The sequence below is a fragment of the Lissotriton vulgaris genome, chromosome 10 (genome assembly GCF_964263255.1).
Source record: "Lissotriton vulgaris chromosome 10, aLisVul1.2, whole genome shotgun sequence".
Taxonomy (NCBI): domain Eukaryota; kingdom Metazoa; phylum Chordata; class Amphibia; order Caudata; family Salamandridae; genus Lissotriton; species Lissotriton vulgaris.
This window is the reverse complement of record NC_141698.1, coordinates 859004603-859025338: the sequence shown is the minus strand read 5'-3', so window position 1 is coordinate 859025338 and position 20736 is coordinate 859004603. Positions and strand designations below refer to the sequence as shown.

Genomic DNA, 20736 nt, shown 5'->3' with positions numbered 1-20736 from the left:
TTTACAGGCACTTACATTTTGTTGTGTGCTACAAAACATTAACACCCTACAGCCTTTTCAAATTCCTGTATCCTGCAAGACAGTTTGATCACTTTACAGTCAGGGAAAGAAAAGTAAACAGCTACCTAGGAAACAGGAGCCTAACATTTGATATCAGTCTTTAAATGCACAGCAAAAGTGACAAGATAAAAACAAAATTTAAAGGGGGGCAGAGCTTGCCAGCGACGTTGATGGCTGCCTAAGAGACGAGCTCCGCACAACCAACCGGCAATTCTGAATTAATCCGGCATTAGCAGTCACCGCCACTACACCCACGTGGCGCCTTCAATTCCAGAGGCGCCCCGCTACGGACTGACCTACCTCCGACGCCTGGAATCGGGGTGAAATCAATGCGGACGACATCGGTCATGCGGCGCGCTGAATGGCCCTTAAAGCACTGGCCTCCAGCACGGTCCTCAGCCCGCCGCAAGTGAGGTCTCGCTGGAGCACGGAGTACCCCGGAGCCGGCTGCAGCGATGAGCTTTCGTGGAGGCTCGCAACCGGCCTTGACACATGAACACCATATAGTGCCCTCACCGACTCCCGTGTGCAGTGACCGGACGACGACCTCACTGGGCATTGAGCCGCGGCCGGGGAGAGCTCCAAGACTGAAGCTTCGCGAATGCAGAGGATCGGATGCGCTGTCAGCAGCAATACCGGACGGACCCTCTGTGGTGCCCCTTGACCCTGAGGCTCTAAAAATCAGGACACTCTAGGGGTTCTGTGTCAGGTGAGGACTGGACACGAGGCAAGGCACGGGGCAGGGCACGACATTTTGAGGGACCGGGCCTGTGATGACAACGCTTTGACATTGGGCAGCCACGTGGGATTTGGACAGTGCATTGACCTGTCTTTGGGCCTCGCTGTGATCTTCCATGGGAGAGAAACACATCTGCTTAATGACTCGTGCTGAGTGACCCTGCTGCCTGGGGAACTTATGCACACCTTGCAGGCACGGTGAGCACCCCTATCTTCTGTTGGCTGGTGGGTGTGATACCAAAGAGGCTGGGAGCTGACCTGTGTCCAGAGAAAACGAGTGAAGTGGATAACTGCTGCTGATTGAGTGCACTGGGGAGCACTTGATTGCATTAGTGCCTGGTGCAAGAGGGGCTGCTGACATATTAGTGACTAGACTTGCTGCGACACTGTTCCCAGGTGGTGCATGGAAGGCTGTGACTGATCTGAGTACCTTAAACCTGGCTCGGCTCTGCTGCACTCCTGGAAAGTTCCTGCTATGGCCTCACATTGCATTTTTGAGAGCCACAAAGGTTGGCAAAGATGGGCAGGACGCATAGAACACAGCTGAAATTGTCGTACGATCAGCGCAAACATAGAGAGCGCGTGACGTCTGTCCATGAGGGCGAAAATGGTAGGGACCAAGTGTGGGGGACAAAGGAAGGCAACATCATGTCCATGATCGCCTCGATGGAGAAGGGCCACCAGAACTCGCTAGCTGTCCTGGGCACTAAGATGGACTCCCTCTCGTACCGTATGGACAGAATGTCTGAGAGACTTAACAAGCACGCGGAACGCATGGACATGGCTGAGCGCCGTATCACAGAGGTGGAAGAGTCACAGACGACGTTGGACTCGGACCACAAACAATTAGGAATGGCGCTGCATGTGCTGCAGGACAAAGTAGAGGACCTACAAGCGAGGTCTAGAAGGAGCAACACGGGCCTGCCGGCAATATGGAACATTTCATTGAGAAATTGCTGGTCACACTCCTTGGGAGCGACACCTTCTCGCCCATGTTTGACGTTGAAAGAGCGCACCGCTCCTTGGGCCTGTGCCCGGGCCCGCTGCCTTGTCAAAGGCCGATAATTGCAAAATTTTTAAACTACCATGATAGAAATGCAGCGCTGAGAGTTGCCAGGGAAAAGTAATCTTTACATTATGAAGGCTCTTCTCTCTCACCGTTTCCAGACTTTATTGTGAAGGTCCAGGAAGCGCAGCGCCAGTTTGTGCCACTCAAGCGGCAGTTGAAAGAGCACAACATGGACTATGCAATGCTGTGCCCGGCTCGCCTTCGTGTAAACCGCCAGGGCCAATCACGAATTTTCACAGACCGAAAAGCCTTACAGAAAACCATGAAAGACGGGTCTAGGGAACGACGCCCCAGCCCTAACAGGAGTGTTTCAACTGGAGCAGATGGAGGAACAGGACTAAACTCATGCCCGGCCGCATCACAGATAAGATTTATTCAGGATGGAGCACAACAGTGCCACTTAGGAGACTTCACTGTTCTCTGGGTGCACTGGTTGGCTACATGGGTCTTGCCGCACTTTGGAAGTCTTATTGTTGTTGCTTCCCCTTCCCCTCTAGTTTGTGATCCTGAGAAACAGTGGGGGTTGGATATGTTCTCCTTTTTGCTAATGCGTACTATTAGTTGATGGTGTGTGGAGGTTTGATAGTTCAACATTGAAGTTTGACTGAACTTTATTGGCAACCGTCGCCTACGAGTGAAACACACGCTTGGGGTATTGTTATTGTTATTTCTGGGTGGGTGGGATGGGCGACGGCTGTTTCAAACGATGTTGCATAAGTTCTGTACAAGGGGGGGTTTATGGGCATTTTCCATCAGGTCAAGGTTGGGGGTGTCCTGATGTGGGTGGGCCGTTCATGAGACTCAGACGACACAGTCTACGCGATGTCAGGCATTCCACAGGCTATATTTAAAATTTACAACACACTCAGTTAAGCCATGGCAACATTGACTAATTCCAGGACGCATATGACAGCACACAGTCGGGATACAGTAGTGGACACCCACAGAGCACTCAAGTGGACGTTAGAGGGCTGAATGATTACAGAAAAGTACCCAAAGTCCTTTCTTACCTGACGAGACAAAAGATAGATGTTGCCCTACTGCAAGAAACACCTCCCACCCAATTCCCCTAGGTTACGTGGCAGAGGCTTGCATGGCAACATTCAACATGTAGATTTTACCACTCATGTCTGGGGGTACTTACTTGGGTCAGCCCTAAGTCGGCCCTCACCCTTCACCCGGTGGCCACTGACAAAGACAGTAGATATACGATCTTGAGGTGTAGGGGAAAAGAACGGACCTACTCTTAGTTAATATTTACTGCCCCAAGTTTGATAACTTGGAGTTTTTCACTACACTGGCAAACAGGATAGGCTGCGTCAGCGAGGGGACACAACTTTGGGGGGGTAGGGGGGGGGGGATTTTAATTTGGTTAGGGACCCCCGACTAGATAGATCGGGGGACCGGGAGAGGCATACCACAGCAGCTGCTTGGGTGGGTGGTAGAGAGTGAGATAGTCAGGTTTGATCTAAGTGACGTATGGTGCCTGAAATACCCGCACAGTGGAGGCTTTACACATTACTCAGCATATCACAACATACATACCCGTATTGATTATTGGCTTGCAGCTAGTATACTCTGCGACGGGGTCCGCATGTGTCAGGTGCTACCCTGTACTTTTTCAGACCATTCGCCGATCCTACTGTTGATGGACACCCCACGCAGGCTCATACCTCCATTCACATGGCGGTTTCCACCCTATTCCCTACTTGACACGGTCTTTAAAGAGGAATTGGCAGAGGCAATTGAAACGTTTTTGATAAGAATGTGGGCTCAGTTGAAGACTATCAGGTTGTCTGGGAGTCATTTAAAGTCTACATCAGGGGGATCACAATCTCAAAACACTCGTGGGTCCTCAGAGCTATTCTGAAACGCCTAATGGACTTGGAGGGGAAAATAACGATTCTAGAACAGCAAAAACTGATGGATCCGAGAGATACAGACAAGAGGGAACTCTCAGACCTGCTCGAGGCATACCATGAGGCGGCTGACAATGAAATTAAACATCTGGGTAAATATGCCACAGCAAGGGTGTATTTTGAGAGTGAGAGACCAGGGTCAGTGTTAGCCCAATTGCTTATACAATGCAGGGAATATGCACAGGTGGCAGAAATTAGGTCAACAGAGGGCAAGATCGTAACCGAAGTAACCGAGGTAGCAGAGAGATTTCGCCAATATTGTACAGAACTTTAGACATCCGGCAATGCAGCCTCAGAAGCAGAGAATAGATTATTTAACACACATAAAACTTCAATGGCTCATGAACACGCACCAGGAGTTCCTCATGAGACCCATTGAAAAGGAAGAAATCCTTCTTGCTTTGTTGTGTATGAGGGCGGGGAGTGCTCCAGGGTCTGATGGCCTCACAGTTTCCTTCTATAGGGCCTTTATTGATCTACTACTCCCACCGTTGGCCACGCTATTCAACGATATGTGCGTATAAGGAAATATGCCACCCTACATGACAGAAGCATAAATAGTAGCTCTCCTAAAACCAGGTAAGCCCCCGGAAGACTGTGTCTCTTATCGTCCACTATCTTTGTTAAACGTGGATGAGAAGATATTTGCAAAAATCCTCGCAAAGCGTTTGGTTCCTCTAGTCCCAGCCGGGTAGAAACTTGACTTATAATCTACGGACAGTTTTCGAAGCACTTCAGCATACCAGACCGGATACACCAGCAGTAGCAGCCTTCTCAGAAATAAAGAGGGCCTTAGACTCTGTAGAATGGCCCTTTACGACACACGTACTGACAAGGATGGGCGTTGGCCCAGTTTTCATTCAACTGATAGGCTTTCTCTATAATAGACCCTCTGCCAGAGTAAAAATAGGCAACATAGTGACAGGTTCCATACGTATCTCAAGGGGTACGCGTCAAGACTGTCCCTTATCCCCTCTACTTTAAGCGTTTGTGGCGGAGCCTCTTGCATGCGCGCTTAGGGAATATCACCGGCATCGATGTATTCGTTTTCCGCACTACCAACTTATTGTCTCCACCTACGCCGATGACACACTCCTATATGTTAGAAACCCTGAATCCAACCTCTCTACGGTCCTCCGGGAGGTGGTGCGCTTTGGAGCACTGTCAGGCCTCCAAGTCAACTGGCTGAAATCCATTATTTTCCCACTCACACTGAACACACCCCGAATAGACTCGGACTACCCATTACAATGGTCCACGGAGGCGGTGAGTTATTCCGAGATAGTGTTCCGGGAAAATTACGGTGCTGCCTTCAGCAAATTAGAAGATGACGTAGAGAGGTGGATACGGCTCCCCTATCTCTACTTGGTAGAATTTCCGTCATGAAAGTGGTGGTGTTACCGCGCCTTCTGTTTTTATTCTCCAATATCCCAATGGTCCTTCCGCGCACCTTCTTCAGCCGTCTGACCACCCTGATGATAAAACTAGCTTAGGAAGGTAAACAACCGCGTGTTAAGTGGAAATTCTGGTCTTACCTTATTATATGGGTGGGCTGGGAGCACCAGACTTTGACAAATATTACAGAGCTGCGCATACTTCTGGTTGCACGGCTACCCTGTGGTCCTGCACCTTCGAATAGAAGCTGAGGTGGCGACACCACTCCCACTCCCTGCGTTATTGTTTCAGGCTGCTGATCGGAGGACGGGTATCCTTGACTTGATCAATGCAACAACGCATGCTTGGCAACACCTATTAAACCTGCAAGCGGGCGTGATTTTGTACTCACCGCCCACTCCACTTGATTGGTGCTTATGGCTACCTCCGTGTAGAGAAAAAGTGGTCACACACGTGCTTAACACACTGGGCATACAAACAGTGGGTGAGCTATTTGACGATGGGGTGTCCAGGACCTGGGCGGGGGTTTCAATACTTTTGAACCGAAACCCACTATGCTAACGCTATTCCAATATCACAGAACATGGTACACGCTGCAAAATACTCTAGGGGATGAATATCTCGAACCCCCAGAACTTCTTGCCCTAACACATATCATAAAGGCGAAATCCTCGCTACGAATAGTGTCTACAATGTATAAATTATCTATGTCATAAGGAGAAAACCATTACACCAAGGCCCAATTAGCATGGCAACAGGACTTGAATATGGACATAGCTGATACCATGTGGACCTATTTTTTGCACCAGCACCCAACGTATCTCACTAAATGGGCGGTAAAGATTGATATACTTTAAATACCTCAATAGGGTATATTACACCCCAGAGAGACTGAATAGGTATGGTCTACGGGAAGACCCAGCGTGCGAACAGTGCGCAGCACTACTAGCCAATTTCCTTCATGTAGCTTGGTCCAGCCCTGGAATCTCTGCTTTCTGGGGCTTAGTCTTCAAAGAGCTAAGACAAATCACTGGTAAGCACTAGCTCTGGACCCAGCATTGGCCTTACTTGGCTACTCCAAGTTGATACCCAAAGGTGTCCGCAGAATGGTGGATATGGGACTGCTAATAGCCAAACGTAGAGTAGAGATCAACTGGTCGCGTGGACTGGTTCCCACGTTAAATCAATGGACGCGACACATGATGTACTGCAGTGGACAGACTGTAATTTTCAGTGCCCTGCTACCCCCACGTAGTAGACCAAAAAACTTCTGGTACAAAACTTATCTAATCACTACGACAAGTGGCGAGAATGCGACGCTTGATATAACACAAGACATGACTATTCCGTTCGTTACAACAACCGCTAGCCGTTGGGAGGACGTTGCCACTTACCCCTGACTTGACGCAGATATACTATAATGATTTACCAGACCGGTTCACAGCAGACATGGAAGTGTCTATAACTCTATGCCATGACAATTCAATGTTTTTTCCTACTGTAAAGGTAATTTACTGTTTTTTTTAACACTAATTGACAAATGTGAGGAATGTATCAAGCCAACTTGTCATACGGAGTCTCATTTTCGCTATCATCCACAGCAACACTCTCAACCAACACCGACGACACCCTCAGCACCGCCGAGCACCTGCACTTCCAGATACACACCGACCCCAACACCACCCTCAGAGGAACCCTCAACTACAGACCACCCGGACCCCGACCACAGTTCAGCGACTCCATTGCCGACTTCGTCAGCACGGACTACATCCTCCTCGGGGAGCTGAACTTCCACCTCAAGAACAACAATGACACCAACTCCACCACCCCGATCGCCAACCTCTGACAATTCGCCACAACACCCACCCACGCCGCTGGGCACACGCTCAACCCCATCTTCTCCACAAGCCCCCACGTCTCCTTCAACCATACCACCGAACTCCACTGGACCGACCATCGCTGCATCCACTTCACCTTCAGGAAGCCTACCACGCACCACCGCACCCAACATATGCCTCGCCGCTGCTGGAGCAAAGTCACTGATGACCAGCTAACCACAGCCCTCGCCCAGAACCCTCCCACCGACACCGCTGCTCGTAACCTCAGACAGTAGATCTACGACTGCTCCAACACCCTTGGCCCACTCAAGAAACCCTCTAACAGTCACACCAGCAAGAAAGCCAGTTGGCTCACCGCAGACCTCCAGGCCACCAAACGAACATACCGAAAACTGGAGAAAAACTGGCTCCGCGAACAAGCACTGGACAGCTGCACAGCCCACAAGAACGCCACCCATAGACACCATCACCTCATCAGATCCACCAAAAGGGCCTCATTCAAAGACCGCCTAGACAACTACGCACATAACAGCAAAGAGCTCTTCAACATGGCGAAGGAACTCTTCAACCCGAGATCCAACACCAACGACATCCCACCATCGCAAGACCTGTGCAAGTCCCTGGCCACCTTCTTCCACCACAAGATCGCCGACATCCACAACAGCTTCAACATCACGACCCCCTCCCCCCCCGACAACCACTGAGACCTCCGCCCCCTTGACCACCAACCCCCTGCTCTGCTGGACCAACATCAACGATGACGACACCTGCAAGATCATGAACACCATCCACTCCGGATTACCGTCAGACCCATGCCCACACCACATCTTCAACAAAGCCAGCACACACATTGCACCCCATCTCCGGAAAGTAATCAACTACTCCTTTGAGACAGCAATCTTCCCGGAAAGCTGGAAGCACACCGAGATCAACGCCTTACTCAAGAAACCAAAGGCCGACCCTAAGGACCTCAAGAACTTTCAGCCCATCTCCCTGCTCCCGTTCCCAGCGAAGGTCATCGAGAAAACAGTCAACAAACAACTGGCCCGCTACCTCCAGGAGAACAGCATCCTGGACCCGGCCCAGTCTGGGTTCTGCAGCAACCACAGCACCAAAACCGCCCTCATCGCTGCCACCGATGACATCAGAAACCTGCTGGACAACGGAGAAACAGCGGCCTTCATCCTCCTGGACCTGTCAGCCGCCTTTGATACGGGCTGCCACCACACACTACGAACACGCCTCCACGACGCCGGGATCCAAGAGAAGGCACTGGACTGGATAACCTCCTTCCTCTCCGACAGAACACAGAGCGTCCGCCTCCCCCCTTCAGCACCGATGCCACCGATATCATCTGTAGTGTACCCCAGAGCTCATCCCTCAGCCCAACACTGTTCAACATCGACATGGCAACTCTCGCCCTCGTCACCCAACAGCACGACCTCAACATCATCTCCTAAGCCGATAACACCCAGCTGATCCTCTCCCTCACCAAAGCCCCCCACACCGCCAAAACCAACCGCCACGAAGGAATGAAGTCCATCGCAGAATGGATGAGGAATAGCCGACTGAAGTTGAACTCGGACAAGACGGAGGTCCTCATCCTCGGATCCACCCCCTCGGCCTGAGAAGACTCCTGGTGGCCGACCGCACTAGGAATAGCTCCAACACCAACCGACCAAGCATGTAAGCTAAGGGTTATCCTCGACTCCACCCTCTCCATGACTAAACAGATCAACGCCGTCTCCTCCTCGTGCTTCAACACCATCCGCATGCTCCAAAGGATCTACAAGTGGATCCCCACTGAAATGAGAAGAACGGTCACCCAGGCCCTCGTCAACAGCAGGTTGGACTACGGAAACGCACTCTACGCCGGAGCTTCGGCCAAACACCTGAGACGGCTGCAACGCATCCAGAACGCCTCTGCACGTCTGATCCTCGACATTCCCCGCCACAGCCACATCACACCCCACTTGAGAGACCCACACTGGCTCCCTGTCAACAAGATAATAACCTTCAAGCTTCTCACTCACGCACACAAAGCGCTCCGCAACACCGGACCAGCGTACCTCAGACGTCTCAGCTTCTACACCCCCACCGCCAGCTCCGCTCCACCGGCCACGCCCTCGCCGCAGTCCGCCGCATACAAAGAGCGACCTCCAGCTGCAGATCCTTCTCCCACCTCACGGCCAAGACCTGGAACACCCTCCCCACCCACCTATGGCAGACCCAAGACCTACTGATCTTCATTAGACTCCTCAAGACCTGGCTCTTCCAGCAGTAGCAGCATCCCTCACCCCCAGCGCCTTGAGGCCCTCACGGGTAAGTAGTGCGCTTTACAAATGATTTTGATTGATTAATTTTTATTTGTTCAAAGAAAATCAATAAAATAAAATAATTAAAAAAAAGATGTAAAGGCCTGTTTTATGCTCATTCACTTCTAAACTGCAGCTGGTTACTGCAGGGGAGTTTCAGCGTCCTGCCATCCTACTTCTAGTGTCTTTGGTATGGGTTTGAAATAGAAGAAGTGAATTGTTGAAATTATGCTGTTAGTAAAGAGCACGGACCAAAATTAACAAGCTCACAGACGGAACATTGTTCCTCGTAGGCCCACAAGATTGATGCTCCATAAGGCAAAGATAAAAAGAATCAGTCAAGCAGAAAGATAGGAGGCAGAAAACCTTTTCAAAGAAATACAGCATGTTTACTGCTTTCTGAACTAGCATACAAGGGAGACAAATGAAAACATGTGTTCTCTGGTGGAGCGTCTCACACAAAAGAAATACAATAAAGAGTTCCCAGAAAGTCTGCACTCATGGAAGGATACAAGGAGCCAGGCAGAGGTGGTAAATAAGATTTGCTTCACGGAACAGACAAAGACAAGCTAGACAGCCTAAAGATCAAGTTACTTACCTTCGGTAACGATATATCTGTAAGAAACATTAGTTAGTATTAGATTCCTTACCTTAGAATATCCCCAGGCGTCAGTCTGGATCCGGAAACTTTTGCGTAGCAGTACCCCTGCGCGTCGGTAGGCGTCGTCTGCAGGCATCCCCTGCGGCTCCGCGTCCGTCGTTGGCGCCGTGCGCCGTGATGACGTCGCTGGAGTATATAGACGCCGCCTCCGCGCGCTGACGTCAGTTCTTTGCACACAGCTTTTCCGCGCCAGAACACGCAGAGTCATGTGAGAACCAACACTGGTGCCATTTGAAACTAGGGCCCTGAAAGGGATGTCCCTAACCCTAGGTATCAGTTCGCAGAACGGGGAGGATGGGTGGGACAGTAAGGAATCTAATACTAACTAATGTTTCTTACAGATATATCGTTACCGAAGGTAAGTAACTTGTTCATCTGAAAGAAACACGTTAGTATTAGATTCCTTACCTTAGAATAGATACCCCAGCAATACCAACCCCGGTGGTGGGTCTGCGAACCAATACAATCCTACACCAGAAAGTCCTGGAGGACAGAACGGCCAAAGAAGCCATCCCTCCGGACTTGACCGTCCAGGCAGTAGTGCCACGCAAAGGTGTGCAGCGAGGCCCACGTAGCCGCCTGGCAAATGTCCTGCAAGGGGACTCCCCGGCCCAGGGCAGTAGTAGCCGCCGTGGCCCGAGTGGAATGGGCCCTCAGCCCAACAGGAGGCTCCTTCCGAGCCAAAGAGTATCACGCTTTGATGCACAGAACGACCCACCGAGAGATGGTCCGTTTATGTACCGCCCGTCCCTTCTTCGCACCCACGTAGCCAAAAAACAGTTGGTCATCCACCCGGAACTGGCGTGTGCGATCCATATAAAATGAAAGCGCACGTTTTGGGTCCAGACGATGGAGCCGCTCTTTATCCTTTGAAGGATGCGGAGGCGGGAAGAAGGAAGGGAGGGTGATGGACTGCCAGATGTGAAAAGCAGAGACAACTTTGGGCAGGAAAGAAGGTCTAGTTCTCAGAACCACCTTATCGGGATGAATGGACATGAAAGGAGGTTTGACAGAAAGAGCCTGGAGCTCACTCACCCTCCTGACAGAGGTGATGGCAACCAGGAAGGCCGTCTTTAAAGTCAGGAGACGGAGAGGACAAGAATGAAGTGGCTCAAAGGGAGCACACATCAAGAAGGTCAGAACCAGGTTCAAGTCCCACTGAGGCATCACAAACGGAACAGGTGGATACATGTGTGTGATGCCCTTCAAGAATCTTGTTACAATGGGGGACTTGAACAAAGAAGGTTGACCAGGCAGCCTCAGAAAGGCCGAAAGGGCAGAAAGATAGCCCTTGATAGTGCCCAGAGCAGAGCCCTGCTGGGCAAGAGAAAGAAGGAAGAGAAGAACCTCAGAAAGAGGGGCAGAAAGAGGATCCACAGCCTTTGCTGTGCACCATGCCACAAACTTGTTCCACCGACAGGCGTATACCGATTTCGTGGAGGAACGCCTGGCTGCCAGATTTACATCACAGACTTCAGGAGGCAAGTCAAATGGCCTCAACTGCCACCGCTCAATCTCCACGCATGGAGGTGGAGGCTGGACAGGTTCGGGTGGAGGACCGTCCCCTGCTGCTGCGACAGAAGGTCCTCCTGAAGGGGCAGGCGGATCGGGGGACCGACTGACATGCTGAGTAGCTCGGGATACCAGTACCTTCGAGCCCAGTCCGGAGCCACAAGGATGACTTGGGCCCGGTCGCGCCTTATCTTCTTCAGCACTCTGGGCAGAAGTGGTATAGGCGGAAAGGCGTATAACAGACCGCAACTCCACTCGCGCCGAAAGGCGTCGCCGTGCGAGTGCCGTCTTGGAAACTCCAAAGCGCAGAACTGATGACATTGCGTGTTCTCTTCTGTGGCGAATAGATCTAACCAAGGCTCTCCCCATTAGCGAAAGAAACCTTGCGCCACGTCCGAGTTCAGACGCCATTCGTGATCCATCGAGCACCGACGGCTGAGTTCGTCCGCCCTGGCGTTCAGAGAACCTGTCAGGTGTTGAACCGTCAGTCACACCCTGACGTTCCAGCCATTGCCAGAGGCGTAGAGCCTCCTGGCAAAGGGTCCACGACCCCACCCCGCCCTGCTTGTTGCAGTACCACATGGCGGTGGTGTTGTCCGTGAACACCTGCACGACACTCCCGTTGACAAAGGGGAGGAATGCTTTCAGTGCCAAACGAATCGCCCGGAGCTCCAACAAGTTTATATGGAGCCGGGACTCCGCCGGAGACCAGATGCCTCTGATCTCTGCCTCTCCCAGGTGGACTCCCCAGCCCTGGAGGGACGCGTCCGTCACAACAACGTGCTCCGGTTGGGGAAGGGAGAGGGATCTGCCTCTGACCCAATCGCGGTCCGTAAGCCACCACTGCAGTTGTCTTGCAGTGCCCTCCGAGATCAAGACATGGTCGGACAGATTGCCCTGATGCTGGGCCCACTGAAACGTCAGGTCCCACTGCAGAGCCCGCATCCGCCACCGGGCGTGATGCACCAGAAGGATGCAGGAAGCCATCAGCCCCAGCAGCCGCAGCGTCAACCTGACCGAAACCCGGGATAACGGCTGAAAGATGGGAATCAAAGCCTGTATATCCTGGACTCGCCGTTCCGGAGGATAGACCCGAAACTGCGCCGAGTCGAGAACCGCTCCGATGAAAAGGAGCTTCTGAGAGGGACACAGGTGTGATTTCGGCACGTTGATGGAGAACCCCAGCTCGTGCAGGAGGTCTGCCGTCATCTGAAGGTGGCGGACGACTGTCTGGGGCGAGCCCGCCTTCAACAACCAGTCGTCTAGATAGGGGAAGACTGAGACCCCCAATCTGCGCAGATGAGATGCGACCACCGCCATCACCTTGGTGAACACCCATGGGGCGCTGGTAAGGCCGAAGGGGAGCATGATAAACTGAAAATGCTCCAGGCCTACCGTGAACCGCAGGTAACGCCGGTGGGCCGGCAGGACGGGGATGTGAAAATACGCATCCTGCAAGTCCAACGCTACCATCCAGTCTTGCGGGTCGAGAGCAGCCAAGACCTGAGCTAAAGTCCACATCTTGAACTTCTCCTTCCGCAGGAAGCCGTTGACGTTCCTTAGATCCAAGATAGGACGTAGGCCCCCTTTGTCCTTCTTGGGCACCAGAAAGTAGTGGGAATAGCAACCACGTCCTACTTGTGGCCCAGGAACGTGCTCGATGGCCCCCTTGGCCAAGAGGGCCGTAACTTCCTCCCTCAGAAGTGCCAAGTGGTCCCCCGACACACGGTGGTTCTGCGGTGGCATGGCTGGAGGAGTTGTCTCGAAGGGGAGGGAGTAGCCCCTTCGGACGAGCTGCAGCACCCACCTGTCCGATGTTATTGTGCGCCAGTGGGAGAGGTGATGGCGAACCCTGCCTCCCACCGGTGTCACATGGGCCTGAAAGCTCGGACTAGGAGGATTTAGTGGCAGATGCTGCGGGGGAGGTGTGGCCTGACCTCGCCGCTGTCCCCGACCGCCGCCACGGCAGTTTTCACGGCCGCCACTGCGTTGATAAGTCTGTTGCGGTGCGTGGCTGGCAGCACGTGTGGGACCGCCCCTTCCTTGGCCACGAAAGGAGCAAAACGAACCCGTTTGCTGGCGCTGGGTCGAAAGACCTAAGGACTTGGCCGTGACCCTGGAGTCCTTGAAGCGCTGCAGCGCGTGGTCCGCTTTGTCGCCAAACAGGCGACTGCCATCAAACGGCATGTCCATTAAGGCATTCTGGACATCAGCCGAGAAGTTGGCGGATCTCAGCCAAGCGTGGCAAAAAATCGCCACCATCGTGGACATCGCTCTGCCCAGCGAGTCGGTCATATCAAGACCACACCTGATGGAGTATCTTGCTGCGTCTCGGCCTTCAATCATTGCCTTGCCGAGCTTAGCCCGTACCTCCGGCAGGCATTCAGGCAGCAGGTCCGCGACCGAATCCCACAGAGAGTGGGGGTAGGGGCCCAAGAGGCACGCGGTGTTGCAAGACCGCAGTCCCAGACTCAGGGACGAGAAGACCTTTTTGCCATACTGGTCGTACCTCTTTGATTCCCTGTCGGGCGGGGCCGACGGGAATGCGGTCTGGGAGGTGGAGGCCTGGATTACCAGACTCTCAGGGGTGGGGTGGGTGGACAGAAACTTGGGGTCGTCTGAACACGGACGGTGGCGTCTGGCCACGTTCCTATCAACAGGCGAACCTGAAGCGGGCCTGGACCACGTGCCCAAAAGAACGACCATTAAGGCCTCGTTGAACGGCAGCAGTGGCTCCTGTGGGCATGACTGCGGTTTGAGTACCTCAGTGAGGATGTTAGTCCTCACGGCCGCGACGGGGAGCACAAGGTTTAAGGCCTTGGCAGCCCTCATCAACACCACTGAATAGGCAGCCCCCTCCTCCGTAGCCACGGTAGGAGGCGAGACAAAGCCAGGGTTGGGGGAGTCATCCAGACCACTGGCGTCACCCAAGTCACCTGTCCAGTCCATGTCGTACTGACACTCGCGTGTCAGAGGGTCCTTAGACCCCTCCCACCCCTCTCCGTATTCTACATCCTCACCATACTCGGAATCAACAATGTAGACTGGCTCCTCGGGGTTCACAGGCCCCATCGGCGTCGAGCCCGGCATCGATCGACACCGGTCCGACTCCGCGTCCGGATTCGGATTCGGAGAGGGAATGGGGACGGCGCCGCCCGGAGCCGGCGCCGCGCGGGGGCGGCGCCAGGGGTTGTCCCGATGGAATCAGCGCTGGACAGGCCGGTTGACCAGCCGGCGACGACCCCGAGGGCCCCTGCGGCGCCGGGATCGGAGCCGTCGGCGGCGCCGGGGCCGGAGCACCAGACGGCGTCGAGGCAGGGTCACCCGAGCCGCTAGGGCCCCCAGACGCGTTCACAGGGCCCGAAGGCGCCGCGGAACCCGCCGGAGGAGAAAGAGCCCTCATGGCCACGAGGAACGCCTCTATCTCCTCGGGCGACGCGCCTTGCCCAGGGACCGCAGGGTATGGAGCAGGCCGCGTCGGCGACTCACGCGGAGCCGCGGGGGTGGAGCCACCCGAACCCCCAGCCGCATCGCGCGAGCGTCGGGGGTACGATGACGACGTCCCGACTTTTTGTGCTTCCTACCTGAGGAACGAGATGAATGGTGACGACTCCCGGAGCGCCCGTGACAGCTCCGCGACCGCTCCCTCGATCGCTCCCTTGACCTCCGGCCGGACCGGGACCGCTCTCGACGCGGGCCGACACCCGGAGCTCGAGCAGCTTGCGGGACCGCTCCCGCCAAGCTTTATTCGTCAAGGCCCGGCAATCGACGCAGGCATCCACGTCGTGGTCGGGGCCCAGGCACCGGAGGCAGAGTCGGTGATGATCCGTGACCGACATCGTCCGGTCACAGTCGTCACAGTTCTTAAAACCGGGCATCCTACCGGCACTGTAGAAGATTCAGAGATCAAAAAACTTGGTCAAAAGACCGGAGTACTGCTCTTCGGATCTGCGCTAACTGGCGCGGAAAAAAGAAGAACTGACGTCAGCGCGCGGAGGCGGCGTCTATATACTCCAGCGACTTCATCACGGCGCACGACGCCAACGACGGACGCGGAGCCGCAGGGGACGCCTGCAGACGACGCCTACCGACGCGCAGGGGTACTGCTACGCAAAAGTTTCTGGATCCAGACTGGCGCCTGGGGATATTCTAAGGTAAGGAATCTAATACTAACGTGTTTCTTTCAGATACAAATAAAGGCAGCAAATAGAAAGCAAGCAACTGTGAGTTACAAAACACAAAGGAAGTTGCGGAATCCATTCCCAGGGAAGCTTTCAGAATGTCCCCAAGAAGTCTTTCGCAACCAGATAGTTGCGCTGTCTGGTAGGCTATGACCTAAAAAGATGTTACTATAGAACAGACATGCTGCTCAAGCTTGTAACACATTTCAAATTTGAATACACAGTTGCCATACACAAATATAGCCACCGGCTAATATACACAAATCCTAAAACATTTCCAAATGTAATCTTGACCTCACCAGATTATAGACCCAACTATGAAAACAAGATTCAAAATTAGATCCTGTTCCCAAGCAAGAAACAATGTCATCACTCAAATGATCAGTCCAAAAAAGTATCAATCCAAATCTTGTATATTAGTATTCTTCTTTATTTTCTCATCCTGTTCAAAGGCCATAGATCTTTTACAGATGGTTCATGTCAACAATTAGGCGTAGCTGGTGTAGCCAAGATGTAGCCAACATGTGTTTTGTCGTGGGTATATCACCCATTGACTTCCTCAGGGCTATAATAACAACAAATAAAGAGACATGCACTCAGATGACGTTCAGTGTAATTTATCCAAAGATTGATGTTTTTTATACTAGTGACCATCTAGACATCAGGAGTGTCTAGCGAACAAAAGAGAAATGAAGAAAGTTTGAGAGAGTAGAAGAGAAGACCACCAGAAAGGTCCACCAAGTGAAAAAGCGGATCTAGCAAAGTGCCAAAAAACTAAAAGTGAACACGCAAAATGAGACATTGAGAGTAAAAGAAAAAAACAGAGATCAGATGAAGCATGTCCGAGGGGGAGTAAAATGGCAGTGTAACTAAAGAGGTGTGCACATATTCTAGGGGTACAGAAGTTAATATATAAAAAGACGAACACCCAACAAGTGCGGTACTCTAGATACACACAACCTGTCTTTAAATGTCAAGGAGATAGAGTGAGCATGGTTGTGTCAAACACAAGCCTATCACTCACCAATCGTTCATTTTGAAACAGGTCCGGCAGTGTCCAGGCTAGGCCTGTAAATAATCCCATTCAGCATGTGTCTAAAAGAGAGATAGAAAATTGGGGGAGTGATATTAGAAAAACCTGTCAAGGCTGAAACTAGTAGTGACTGTGCCGTGACACATATACGTGTGCAGGCTTGAAGAAGCATACATGCACCAAAATGAAATCCCAAAGACATATGCGTATATGCCGTAGGTACTACGCGAGGTTGTGTTATTTCTCCACATTATGTAAGAAACAGACATGATTTACCATGGTTAAACTTGTATCCCAGGTGGTACAATAAGGTGTATAAGCATATATCTGAAAAACAGAGTAGTATATATGGATCATAACCACATCCTAAAGTGGTATATGACAATCATGAGTATTCAGGACCGTTAGACAAATAGAGCAGTTTAAGTCTCAGTATGGAGTAAAAAAACCTTGTATCTCAAGCCAGATTATCTATACCGATAGTAGCCTCCTTCGTATTGGAAGAATGATAGTAACAACCTTCTTAAAGAAACAAATAAGTAAAGAAGTCTGCACCTCCTGATATCTAAAGGGAATTTATTATCTTGCAGGAGCCAGCAGGCACTTTATGTAAGAAATAAAGGTTGGAAATAATCTCAGTGTTACTGGTCTTCCAAGTAGTATAGTGAAGTATATAAATATGTATATAAAGGCAAAATGACATACATTAGTCATAATCAAATTGTAAAAAGGTTGTCAACAGTCTTAGACTGTCAATTTCAATACTAGCAATAAAAATAGAAACCTGTATGCTTCAAGAAAATATAAGGACATGTAGGTCAAATCTGAGCGAAATACATCTCAACAGTCACAAGCTTTATAGAGAGTAAAATGATGCGATGTAATGTGAGACTCCCGGTTATTCAAAGTGCACAAATACAAAAAATCAAGTTTATGTCATTTAATGCCAAGCTACTCAGAACATCGTGAGAGACTAAGTATAAGCAATATCTGGATTAGAGGAAAGCGAGTATATATGAAAATTCAAGTTATGTCATTTAATGCCAAACTATTCAGAACATTGTGGGAGACTAGTTATAAACAGTACCTGGGTTAGAGGAAAGCGAGTATATATGGAGGGTTAGCTGCCAAGCAGGAGCTCCAGTGTCATAAAGGACATCGCTAGACCCTAAAACGGTAGAGATCACACAAGTCAAAGGCACAATCTGCAGAAACTTACCGCGTTTGGAGAGTACTCCCGTAAGGATGAAAAACCGGCTTGAAGTGAATTGGAGTCTGAAACCACCCCGTTATAAGTAGGCGGAAAAGCGCGTTCGCTTGAGTGTCAACAAAAAAGAGAGGATGGACAGTTCCCAATTGGCGTTCAGAATGGCCGCCATCTAGTAATGGTAATTGAAATACATGCAAGAGTATCAAAAAAAGAGTATGTTTCGGGACGAAATTTGTGTGATAGACATACAAACATAAGGGATACAAAAGCAAGTGAGAATATGTAAATATCACAGTGGTGTATAGTCAAGATACATAAAAGCTCCTACAGCTAAAAGCTATATCTGCAAGTAAGGATACGAAAACTAACACGGTGAAATATAGTCAAGATGCATATAAGTTCTATCCAATTAAAAGCTATAGCAACTAATATATGCTGACAGAAACGGCTATAAGAGGACAGACAGGCATAAGGGGACCTGGTCAAAAGGCTAGTTGTTCGGCCTATATTCTTTGTATGATGCTAGTGTTACTATTTAGAATGCTGTGACAATAGAGTAAATTGTGTTGGGACATTTATCATATATATGGTGTCCCTATATGGGGAGCATTGTATTAATACCACAAGTCTTTGTAATCAGTATATTAAGGGCTGCAAGGAGAAAGTTGCTAATATATGAATCAGGGGTTAAAGTGGGTCATTAAGGATAAGCCCCAAAATTGAGGCCACACTAGATCTACAGAATTGAGGTGTGTCCTAGTGTCTCAAATCCAAGAGCCCAGTATTTTAGTTGGACAGTATCAAGAGATGCATGTACAGATGAGGGAAAAATAAGCCTTTAAGGAGTGAGAGACAGATTAAAGGTCTAATTAGCCAGAGGAATCCAAGATTTTAGAGACATGCATAGGTCAGCCATGGTATATATGCAAAAAGCATGTGTACATTCACAGGTACACAGTAAGGTAAGTAAATGTTAGCAACAAAACAGATAATCAGTTATGTACAGGTATGTGAGGGTAGCATAAAAATACCATTTTCTTTCTCTCTTTTAGTCCCATGCTGAATGGTATTATTTTTAGGGCTAGACTGGACTCTGGCTGACCGGTTCCGAAATTTGCGACTGAGGAGTGATATGCTTGTGTGCGACACAACCATGCTCACTCTGCTCTCTCCTTGACATTTAAAGATAGGTTTGGTATATCTAGAGTATCGCACTTGTTGGTTATCTGCCTTTTTATATATTAACTTCTGTACCCATGGAATATGTGCACACCTCTTTAGTTATACTGTCACTCTACTCTCCCTCTGACATGCTTTATCTGATCTCTGTGTTTTTTTTTCTTTTACTCCCAATCTCTCATTTTGCACTTTTTTTTGGCACTTTACTAGATCCGCTTTTTCACTTGGTGGACTTTTCTGGTCGTCTTCTCTTCTACTCTTTCAAAGTCTCTTCATTACTCTTTTTTCGCTAGTCCCTCCTGATGTCTAGATGGTCAGTAGTTTAAAAAACATCAACCTTTGGACAAATTACACTGAACGTCATCTGAGTATATGTCTCTTTATTGCTGTTATTGTAGCCTTGAGGAAGTCTATGGGCGATATACCCAAGACGAAACACGTGTTGGCTACATCTTGGCCTCACCAGCTACTCCTGTTAGTTGACATGAACCATCTATAAAAGATCGATGGCCTTTGAACAGGATGAGAACATAAAGAAGAATACTAAAATACAAGATGTGGATTGATACTTTCTTGGACTGATCATTTGGCATGAAAACATTGTTTCTTGCTCGGGAACAGGATCTAATTTTGCATTTTGTTGTTTGTGAACCTTTGTCCACACAGGACACTTGGATACGTGGGTGGCCATTTTCCAGCTGTTCCCTTGAGCCCCCCCTTAGATGTTAATGGTATCTTGGTTATGGCAATGGCATTGTGTGGAGTCTGACCTAGCCACATTTCAAAGTCACATATGAAAACAAGATAATAAGCAACACCTAGAATAACCGGAAAATAAATTATAATTTGACTAAGCCACAAACATGGAAAGTGTTTTTAATCTGCAGCATGTTTGAAATACAGTCCACACAAGTAATTTTTAGTTGGTTGATGTACCTTTGCAGGCTTTCTAAATATTTATTGCATAGAGACCTGGACAATTTTGTGGCCATATCTTTCGATTGTACTTGTCTGTACTCGTGTACGATTTTTATAAAGTTGAGTGATTCTGTACCAACATGAATGCGACCAATCAACCGCCCCATCACCTCCCACCCCCGTGGACGGTCCCAGTAGGTGGTTATAGTTAGGACCATGTTTCCATAGGAAAGTGTTTTATGACTTGCCTCTAAGTTTGGTGGTGTCTTACCGAAATTATCCCAAATAAGAGTGCCAGTAATTCTAGTTGGGCATGGAAATTTTCAGGGTGATCCGTCAAGAGGGTACCAACAAAAAGGGGATGGGGTAAAAAAGTAAAGACTCCATGTGAATGGGAAAGGTAGACACATCGACAGCCTGAACCAATGGATGGTATTACACCAAATATAGCAGACAGTGAGCTGTTGGCCCACAGATTGTGGTTTGTGTTATTTGGTGTAAATCGATTCAGTAGTTGTTTCGAAATTTAAGGGAATACACATTTATATATTTACAACCTCGAAAAATTAGCAAATAATGACAAGTTTGCTAAGAGGTCTGCAAAGCCCTGACTGGCTGGCAACACTTCAATCAAGAAGTGTTGGCAGCCATCCTAGGACTCTGCTTCAGCGGAGTACCCCCCAAAAAAAGAAAAGGGGCAGGGTAGGA

The 20736-nt window shown here is 50.0% G+C and overlaps 1 protein-coding gene across 4 annotated transcripts in view; it reads right to left on the bottom strand.

Moving 5' to 3' along the window:
• LOC147688908 (peroxisomal carnitine O-octanoyltransferase-like) overlaps positions 1–20736 on the bottom strand; it is a 407404-nt gene that overhangs the window by 107667 nt on the left and 279001 nt on the right. The gene's annotated exons all lie outside the window — the stretch shown is intronic.